General features: G+C 32.2%; 1 pseudogene; it reads right to left on the bottom strand.

Moving 5' to 3' along the window:
- Window positions 1–1,174: 1,174 nt before the first annotated feature.
- Window positions 1,175–2,228, bottom strand: LOC109119727 (flavonoid 3'-monooxygenase-like; annotated as a pseudogene).
- Between the last annotated feature and the right edge of the window lie 9,697 nt (window positions 2,229–11,925).

An 11,925-nucleotide genomic window follows, 5' to 3' on the forward strand; every position in this document is an offset into this window, starting at 1 on the left:
ATGTTTTCCTTGTATCGCCCACAAAATTGAATGAACATAATTCTTTAACTGAGGCTTTATGAAGACCTAAAAGGGAAGGATGATTAAAAGCAATGAAAGAAGGATGATTAAAAGCAATGAAAGAAGAATTAGAGTCCATGAAAACCAACAAAGTTTGGGATTCAGTTGACCTTCCTAAGGAACATAAACTATTAGGAATAAATGGATTCTTAAAGTTAAACGTAAATTAGATGGGTCAATAGAAAGACATAAAGCACAATTGGTTGCAAAAGGTTTTACTCAAGAAGTTGGAATGTACTATGACAAAACTTTTTAAACAGTGGTGAAGTATACATCCATACGATTACTTTTAGCTATTGTTGCATGTTTAGATATAGAATTACACAAGATGGATGTGAACACCGCTTTTTTAATGGAGAATTAAACGAAGAAATCTACATGGAAAAACCAGTTGGTTTCATTTTTAAAGGTCAAGAAAAGAAAGTTTGTAAATTGAAAAGATCAATTTACGGCTTAAACCAATCTTCAAGGTAGTGGTATCTGAGATTTCATAAGGAGGTGATGTTATTTGATTTCACCATGATTGATGAAGACCATTGCATCTATGTAAAAAAATTCAATGGAAAATTGGTAATTCTTTCACATTATGTACATGATATTTTATTATTTGGAAATAATTTGGAGTATGTAAAAACTGTCAAGTCAAGGATTTCAAATTCATTTGATATGAAAGATATGGGTGAAGCAGAATATATATTGAGCATTAAGATGCAAAGAGATTGTTACAAAAAATTTGTATGTTTATCTCAAGAAATTTATACAAAGAAAATATTGGAACATTTTCAAATGAATAGTTGCAAATCCATGGATACTCCTGTAGCAGGGGCTGAAACTTTAAGACTTTAAATCTGTCCAAAGACTTAAAAATAAAAGTAAGATATGTCTCGAGTTCCTTATTCTAGTGTTGTCGGGAGTTTGATGAATGTTATGATGTGTACATGCATAGACTTTTGTTATGTCGTAAGTCTAGCAAACAAGTATCAATCCAATCCTAGAAGAGATCATTGGAAAGCAGTAAAAAGAATATTCAGATACCTGAAAGGAACTGTAGATCATAAACTGTGTTATAATTGATCTGAATTACTCATAAGAGGTTATATCGATGCTAATTAGGCTAGTGACCGGGATGATAGAAAATCAACATCTGGTTATGCTTTCTTACTAAATGGTGGTGGAATTTCATGGAAAAGAGTCTAGGTTCTATCGTTACAGGAATAGGAAACCTCTGATGTTTTGTGAGCCCATAATGTTGTTCCACACTTATGATTTCTATTATCATACCTGGAGGTAATTTGCAGTTGAATCCATGAAACATATTGGCTAAAGTTGCTTCGATATCCTTATGTCCCAGATTATATCTAGGGCACCTCTTTCTCCCGGAGCCAAATGGAAAGAAAGAAAAGTTATATCCATCCATGTCAATGATCTTTTGTAGGAGCCTCTCTTGGAGAAACTCTTTTACTATATCCCACTACTTGGATCCATTACGATGGTCCAAATATTCACCAGAACGGTCGTTTCTTTCTCTACGTAATAACAACCCAAAGTATAATCTTCAATAACACAATGAGGTTCCAAGAGGATGTAACCATAGTGTTTACTCGATAATTGCTTTAATATACGATGGCAATGGACAGTCTCTCGCATCTACCCATCTCTTCTTTTCTACAACTCGATGTTGCTAATCTTCAACCCTAACTGTTGATTCACCAAAGTACTTGTTGCTGAAAACCATCCTTGCCATGTTGCAGATGCTGAATTGTAAAAAATGGCTTCCTAGCAAGAGAATTTAGTTGGGAAATAGAGGTCTGCCTTTCTTCGACAACATTGTACTCGAACGACTCTAGCCATTTCGGAGTAAATATTTTTTTTAAATAAATTTATCGTGATTTGCGCCAATAGAGACCATACATTGTCCATGTCATGACACAATGGTTATAGCTTGTTTACTTTCCACCAACTAACAGAGGATGAGAGGCAAAATTTGTATCTTGTACTTTTAGAAACTGTTTGTCCATTTCAGAAGTTGATGCTACTAGAACTGACTTGGAGCCAAATTTTAGATGCATTAACTCTCTATAATTTTTTAAAATCAAGTCAAAAGATTGATGTGGGATAGGACCAAGTGTGTTGAAATGGTGTACCAAGTCAAAAAATTGATGTTGCATCAATTGACTAAAGTTGTGTACGAGTTGTAAGGGGGAAAAATCTTACAAATGTTCATTTAAGTTAAACACGAGACAATTACCTATTTGATATCTGGTTGTGCATATATATGTCATATTAGGTGCTGCCAGCTTCCACATTTCTAATACTATTAAAATTTATGTGCTTAAGCCTTCTTTTATTGGCATCTTTCATCTTTTTGATTAGTTTGACCTGAGATTTGTTGTTGATAGTTTTCCCTTGGTTTGTGCCTCCAATGTCTTGTATGGTTTTTTTTTACCTATTCTCTCTAATGAAAATTCTTTTTCTGATTCTTTTTTACAACTATTATGAGAACCAATAAGATTACCTTGTTGGTCATTCTATTTACTATGTGCTAGACCAAAAACCATTCCCTGATGGAGGAGATGATTGTGCTGATTGTCTTGTTTTTTTCTTTCCTTATTTGTCCACACATGCAAGTACATTAGGCATAGAGGGAGGATTTTGGGATTATGGAGTTGGTAACATTGATTCATTTGAAAATGTAGGAACTAGATCAGGACAATTTATTAATGTAGGGATGAAGTTCTTTCTTGACTCTGACAACTCCCACGTCATATAGGCAGCTGCGCAATACTAACACAGTAAGGATAAAGGAAGAAAAATTACATTAGGACATTGGAATTCATAGGCAAAGATGTAAGAGATGCTAATTTATCAAGGAGACACTAGAGATGTTTCCGATATTAAAATTATAGGCACGACACAAAATGGAAAAGGAACTATGTTATATATACCCTCACCATGTCCAAAATTATTAGATTAGCACTTCTAGAACATATGAATTTCCCTCAATTTTATAAATACCAAAAAGTTAAAATGACACAATCAACAAATCACCACATGTATAAAGATGGAATAACTGATACAAATAGTTTAGAGTACTAAACTACCGATAGAGCATAAAAAGAAGTACAAAGTGTAAAACATGTAGAGAAATCCAATTCCTTTCTTATATAGGACCATTGTCAAGTATAGGATATTGGAGATTTCATTTACTTCCGGTTCACGAGATAGATCTGTAGACTTTTTCAAGGATTTCACTTGTTTTCCGGTGTTTTTCAAGCTGTTGCCTTGTCTTCATGATGATTTTTGCTTATACCTAAAATGTTTGGCCGATCTGGTTCAACAAGATAAATATCAGAGTTATGAATATTGATATTTTTATTTGTATGATTGAATTTTCTTGAATTGGCATGATCCATTTGTTTTTGAGGTGTCTTAGGTTTCTTCTCATTGTTTGTATTTTTTTTGAGTTTGCCATTGTTCTTCCTGCTAATTTGGCTCTTCTTCTTTGTAATAATGTTGTCTTGAGTCTATCTGTGATGTTGTACTATTTTTCTTATAACTTGAATGCATGACGTTGAGTTTTTTTTAATCACCCTTATTTTTGTTCCATTTTTCTACCTTGAATCCATGTTCGAATCCTCATCACGCCCCAATTTAGCCGCAAAAGATTGTATCTCACTGATATTACCTTATTTTTGGAATTATTTTGTTGATTATGGGTTTGCACCTCCTGCACATTGCTACCGTGATTCACATCTGTCCCATTCTCTAACATATTGAGCTTGTTTCAATTGATTTCTAGATTCTCTTTTTCCCTGAAAATTAGTCGAAGCAAATAACATGATTCCTCTATATCTGCTTAATACAAGAATAAGATGTAGTTTACTCTAATGTTTCCAGGTTTGTTTTTTGGTGTCTAAATCGAGCCAGTTTGAATATTGATTTACTATTAATATGCAGAAACAAAAATGTGACACTAAACTCTCTAAATGATGTTAATGATTCTGTCGTTGTCAAGTTATCACTGGAATGAATTGCAGATATTCTTGTTCAATTTGTATCTACTTGGATTAGATTTGAGATCGTGTTTTGGAGTTCTTATATTGCTTGATGTGTGGTAATATATTTTTAAGATTAGTTCAAGTGTATTTGAAGCTCATGCAGTACCAATGAAGATGTGGGTAATGACTTATTGGAATATGTATCGAAGTCTATGAACTTGTTGCATATGACCAAAAGAGGTGATTATTTCTAGAGATTACACATGCTTATGGATTTTGTGCTCCTACTTTTCCCCTTTCTCTATTTATTATTTCTTTCTATTTATTATTTCTTAAAGTGGTCCATTGAGTTAAATTTCATTGTTGGAGATTTTGATTCACACAACTTCTATACCTTGTGACTACTGTTTCATATTTCAGTAATATATGAAGTAATTATCTCTTAATTTTTACTATCCCTTCTCCATTCCTCCTTTCTTTTTATAAAAGAACATATATTTGCTGCTGATGAATAATTCATGGATTGGGGGAGCTGGTATTTAGGGTCATTTCTTTAAGGAAAGAAAATAATGTAACGACATATGTAATGGTAAGGTATTATATTGTTTATTGTGTGGTATATAATCTGTGTGTTGGAGTTTTTAGTGTATTGTAAGATGAGTTCTTATAATAAACAACATAAACAATGTAAATGGATATTATTGATATCACAATGTTAGTTATGTTATAAGATGTTCATATCTTTGTCCTGGCACCATATGTTTGGTTTGTTGATGAAAATCATATACCTTCCTTATTTTTATTTTCCTTTTAAAAAAATTGGCACACTTCTGTATTCAGTGAAATTTTATGTTTTTTATTTGATAAATCATCCAAAAACCAATTTAATATTTTTTTAAGGCTAACATAATCAAGAAGACTGGAACTAATGTAGTTGGCACAAATAAGAAGAAGTGGGTAAGTTTTGAATATATTACAAGATCTTTCTTTCCTTACAAAAGGTGGAAAATTTCATGTATGTAATTACTACTTTTGCATCAATTTCTTAATATTTTATTTTAAGAAAAATTCAATTAGTCGTTTTTGATATCCCAAATTGTTCTAGTTAAGGTTTTCTAATTTCTATTATTATATAGTAATAAATTTCTTGTGTGCATTTCTTTTGCAAAATTTCTTAGGAAATTAAGGTCAAGTAACTACTTCAACATGCTCAACTTTTGTATTGATGATTTCAATAAGATTTACTGAAAATTTATTGGATATTTTAGTTCCATTTGAATTATTGGAGTTAATTAGTTGGTCTTATGTTGAGATTATTACATTAGATCTCAATTTTACTTTGGATAGAAAAGAAAATTTGTTTTGACATTGTTTACTTTTATAGAAAACTTATTATATTTCTATTTTGTTTTTTGATTATAATATTAAAAAATATTTGCTTTATATAATATTTCTTGCTTATCGTTAAGAATATAGTTTTGAATGCACGGCTTGGTTGAATGTATTTATTTCTTGAGAAAAACTATATATAGATTTTTCTGGGATGTTTAAGATACATGGTAGCTACATTAGAATATTAATATGACATTTAGCAAAATATTAAATAATGTCACCTATTTTTAGGAAATTCAATAATAAGACTTGTTGACATTAACTAAAGTGCTAGAAATTTGAATGTGACATTTTATAACTGTCACAAATAATGTCTCTTGAAATTTGTTTTACCAACATATAATGTAAATGTCATTAAGTGTACGTGACATTTCATAATTTTCATATATCTCATATGGACATTTACTTAAATGTCAATAATAAATGTCATATATTTCATATAGAAAAATTCCGTAAATGTCACAAATAAATGCCATATATCTCAATTCAACATTTATCGAATTATCGAAAATAAATGTCAGATATATTTCATATCGACATTTGTGTAATTGTCGAAAATAAATGTCATATATCGAATACTAACATTTATCTAAATGTCAAAAATAAATTTCATATATCTCATAGACATTCTTCTAAATATCAAAAATAAATGTGTTATATTTCTTATCGACATTCACATAAATATCAAAAAATAAATATTGTAATAATGTTACCGACATTGACATATATGTTGCAAAGTAACTGACGCAAATTCTTTTCAATATTTACGTAAATGTTAGAAAACAGATGTCACAAATTCATCCCAACAATTACCTAAAATGTCGAGAAAATTCTCGACTCTAAAATTTACGACATTTGATCCAATTGTAAAATAAATGCCGATAAACATATTTGTGACATTTAAACATCATAATACGACATTTTAGAAAATGTCGTTGTATCTCCAATTTCTTGTAGTGTAGCGTCCCATTCCACCACCTATACCTTATAGAACCTATCTAATAACTAGAGTGTGTACATCCCATATAATGATATAAGACATTAACTGACATAGACTATACTAGCAAGGTATTAAATCCGAAGTCTACCCTACTCCGAGGAGGGTTTTGTACTTGCCAAGGGTAGAAGTAGGACACATCCCATGTTGGCAAAAGGTAAATGAATATCTAGTATTTCTTAATACTCTAGCCTCATTTTATGTAGAGCCAGTACCACAAGAATATTCATTTAGAGTTTTTCCTTATTTCTTATAGAGAAATCATTCCCTAGGTGTATTCGAGAAGGTACCATCGCTATGCCTTAGAAACTCTTAATACTTTTTCTTCCCAAGGATGTAAACCAAGGACTATAAGGATAAATCTTATGACTTCCTTAGAGATGGTTTCATTTTGTTCCACCCAACCTATCCATTAGTCCATTGTTCCACTCAAGAAGGATACCATTATGGTCTTTCACTTCAAGGATTCTATTAACATTCATATCTATATTAAAGGTTCTATGTTCTTGACCTTCTTTTCTTATTCAAGGTTCTATGTTATTCACCTTATTTTTATATTCAAGGTCCTTTATTAGTTATCCTTAAAAGGGCACCATCTTAGTTCTACCGATCCTATACTTGCATTCATCATTCGTTCATACACAAACATGAAAAAGATGCATAAGCCTACTAAGTCAAGAGTTACAATTCATATAACTTTCATGCATCAAGAAGAGAGAACTAGGTCTACCAATCATATCCTTTATTCAATATTATTCAAGTACCAAGTAGGGACAATTTAGTCTACCAAGAGAAGAGACTTCATCATTCTCTATGGACATTACATAGTCCTTCATAATCACATAACATCAATAGAGAAGTATCATATTCAATCATATCACTATAGCACTCATACAAGATCATATAGACATCAAATGAGCACCTTCACTTTATACCTTAACATATGGAAGATCCTACATATATCAAATCATTCTTAACTTTCTACATTCATCTAAGACATAATTCTTGCATATAGTCACATTACTTCATATAATCAACTTCACATTAGCCCTAGCATGATATACTACAATTCACATAATAGTGCCTACAAGGTCATGATCATCATCACATAAAACAAATAAACACCTCCACCATAAGTGGACCATACCAATCAATAACAATTCTATATCAATCTACATTAACTAAGGGAATTGGGCCAACTTACCTTCTTCCAATAGAAAAGATCACCATTCCTTAACATCTCCATCAATTCACAATATAATAGCGTAATAAAATGTAGAAATCAATATTACAACATAATCTAATTTCAATTTTATCATCATTATATCATAAGCAATTAACTCATTCATAAGCAAATCTAGAGATTTTAAAAAATCAAGTGTTCACAGAGATTTACATTTGAAAACATCAATTTAAATAATATATAATTGTTTGATAAATTTTCATTCATGAACCCATGACTAAGACTAAAAATTGAACTTTTTCATACACTTAAGTATCTTTGAAAATCACTTTTAAGTTTTCTCTAAGGTGATAGAATGACATAGATAAAGAACTCCTATACCTTAGTAGAAGAAATCCACTGAGAATTGAAGAATAACTCCTTTTGAATCCACCGTCCTAGGTCCATCATGACCTTGAGCTTCCGTGGGGTTTTTTGGAGGGAACTTGGGACGAAAAAGTTTTGATTTAGGTGTTAGGTGCTAAAAGAGAGTTTAATCACTTTAATACTCCTAAAAACCCAACTAATCCTATAATGACCGTGCTCACACTTTAAATGTATTGGTGTTAATTTATCAAAACACCCCATGTTTGGCCGAACTGCAGCAGGAAAACAGACCCCCAAATGACGCCCACGACGACCGACCATTGTTTGGACGATGACACTTTGATGGGGTCTCTTGCTTATGGTCAGACACTCACTAATGTGAAAACATGTAGATTCAATTGAAATACCATGTTTACAATCCACCATCTGAACGATTGACCATCGTTTGGGTCATCATTTGACATTGCCAAGGAGGCTGCCTGGCAGCTTCTAGGCTAGGAAATAGGGTCATCCTCTAGGTTCCCTCATGGGTAATAGGTGGATGCATACCGGGACTTGACACCCCTAATCTTCTATTCTATGATTAGGGTACTCTTCTATCAATTTAAATATCAAACAACTAATGCAACATGCGAAGGAACAATAGAACACATGCAAGCACATAGATGACTAGTCGTCGAACATCATGGTAATCCCTTGACGTTTGACTTCAAACTAAACGGGAATTACCTAGCAACTAATTTGTACATTAATGTAACTAGTTAACAGCTCTGAAAGGAAGAGTGAATTTCTAGTTCAACCTAGTTCATTTTTAGGGTTGTAACATTCTCCCTACTTGGGGACATTCGTCCTCGAATGACATTTCGAACTGTAAGGCATAACAACCAAAGAAAACAACTCAGATGCAAGCATATAATATCATTAACCATACACACAGTTAGGAGGAACATCACTCTACAAAAAAAGCATCAAACAACTTCATGCGATTCAAGAAAAAAGAACTACATCTACCAACTCCTTATGCATCATCCTTTTCCATTTCCCATGCTCCTGGAGGAACTTCCTTCTCCATGTTACTTCATGCTAATTTAAATATTATTAATAACATCTTGCATTTTCTCATTAAAGCACTATCATTCAATAATTTTTAATAAAGCATATTTAAGCATTTTTTTCATAAACGCTCAACATGCAACATTCTTAACAACATATTTGGCATGCTCAACAAATCAATCTCATATAAAATTTATTTATGCTCACTGTTTTACCTCATGAAGGAAATAGGAATATACACTAAATGCACATGAACATGAAGGAATAAAATTCATGGAAACTAATTTTTTTTTAATTTAACAAGAATACAACTAAAACAAGTATATCATAAGGAAAATAATAAAAAATCATTTTTCACAAAAGACTCCAACATAATCAAAGATACTAGGAACTCTTTATTTTAGTCTAGAATAGGCACATAGGGATAAGACAAAAATATCTAACTCCCAACACCCTTTACTATTCACCACCTTCCCCCAATTAGTAGAAATCCATAAGGTAAACTTGATCAAATAATAAGGATATAAAACAGGAAACCATCATCTATACGGAATCCATCCTTACCCAACTCTTCAATTAAGTTAACTTCTTGAAAAAACAACCTCAAGCCTATCTCATAAAACTTCTAAGACTCTCAAAAGTCTCATCATCAATCCATAAAATGCCTTATTAGGAGGAACTCTTAAATTATTTTGCTCTCCATAAACCTCTACAACCAGGCTCCTCAGATACAACACTCCAAAGACCAACATAGAAGGAACAAAGGAAAGATATCATATAACAGTTCTCTTAAGATTAATTAAATAAATGAAGAAGTGAAATTTTCTTAATACCCAATAGCCTCGTATTCTTAATTTGGTGCACTTCACATTATGAAAAAGACTTCACTAGATGTGGTTTTTGACACAATCTAAGACACTCCAAACATAATGCTCTAATACCATGTTTGTAACGATCCAGGAGCACGCCCTAGAACTTACCGACGTACAAGACTCTGAGAAGTCTCATAAAAGCCTCTCATATCATTCATTGCACAATTAACTGAAAAATAAGCCAGAATTTAGAACCTTTCTTGCACATAAAGAACACTTTCATTAACTAGTAAGCGCAAGAATCTCTTAAAATATATTCTACCTTTACAATGTCTCATTGAACCATCTATACTTTAAAGTACAATACATGGGGCTAATCCCATACAAGATATGAAATAATGATTTAAAGACATAAAAGGAACATGTCTATGTTGTCCTCGAAACAACGAGGACTCACAAAACCTTCATGTTCAACCCTTAGAAACCAATCCATTATTCATGTCATATCAAGACTCCCAAACTCTATACTTTAGTGTAAAACGTAAAAGAAGGAGTTAACACATTGAATGTATTAAGTAAGGGAGTCATGCAAAAACCATGAAAAAGGGACATTATTATAGATACATGTTGTCATGACATTTTGATCTAAACCTTCAAAATAAGAGTTTAAGAGACATAATACAAGTCATCAATTACAAGTAAGAAAATATACATATAATCCACAATATAACCATAATAACTTACAATAAAAGTTAAACATTTATCTCCCGTACTAAACTTTTCCATATAATCCACAATATAACCTTAATCACTTAGAATACAGTTAAACATTTAGCTCCCCTACTAAACTTTATCCTAAGACACACCTAGGTAAGTTATGCGGACGCCCATACAACCCATTCACACACACCTAGATGATTCATTAGACCACATGTAATAAAGATATTGCTTTTCATCACGTAACACTTAATTCCATATTCATCAAGTAAGCCTTCACAATATTTAAACTCTCTACCAGAGGTTACTCTAAGAATCACCTAAGTAAGACATGAAGATACCACCCATATACCCTTTTCAAACCTACTTAAGCAATCCTCAAAGCTACCCTACATAAGAACTTTTTTGTTCATCATAATAAGAATAAGACAACAATATTCATTAAACCATTTTAGAGAAAATAAACAATTAGAGGACTTCACATAATGGTCTTGGAGGACTTAGGGAACTCACCTAGGATCTTCAAAGTCTACTCGTGGAATGTATAGATAGCGTCTCATTCTACTTCCTACATGTTGTAGAACCTATCTAAAACTAGAGTGTACATCTCATACAATGAGATAAGACATTAATCAACATAGGACATACTATATAGGCATGTAATATGATGTCTGCCCTACTCATAGGAGGGTATTCTACTTGCCAAGGGTAGGAGTAGGACACATCCCATGTTGGAACATCGTTAAGTAATATCAAGGGTTTATTTGTACTCTAGTCTCATCTTAAGTAGAGCCACTACCACAAGCATATTCACTCGGTTCTTTGCCTTTACTCTCATAAAGGAATCATTCCATAGGTAAATTATAGAAGGTACATTGCTATGCCTTAGCATCTCTTAAGACTTTTTCTTCCCAAAGATGGGTCCACTAGGGCTGCAAACCAAGGACTATTAGGTAGCTCATCTGACTTCCTTAGATATAGTTTCAATCCATTCCATCAAACCTATAAATAAGTCCAATATTCCATTGAAGAAGGATACCATTAAGTTCTTTCACTTTAATGCTTCAATTAACCTTCTTTTGTACATTCAAGGTTCTATGTTCATGACCTTCTTTTCATATTCAAGGTTTTATTTCTTGACCGTCTTTTCATATACAAGGTCCTACATTGGTCATCCTTAGAAGGGCACCATCTTAGGTCTATATACCCTAGACTTTGATTCATTATTCATTCATACAAAACATGAAAAAGGTTCCTAAGCCTACTAAGTCAAGAGTTAACATTCACAGAACTTTTATGCATCAAGAGTAGAGACTTGAGTTTTCTAATAAAGACCAACTTTCCTTG

Source organism: Solanum lycopersicum, chromosome 3 (genome assembly GCF_036512215.1).
Source record: "Solanum lycopersicum chromosome 3, SLM_r2.1".
NCBI lineage: Eukaryota > Viridiplantae > Streptophyta > Magnoliopsida > Solanales > Solanaceae > Solanum > Solanum lycopersicum.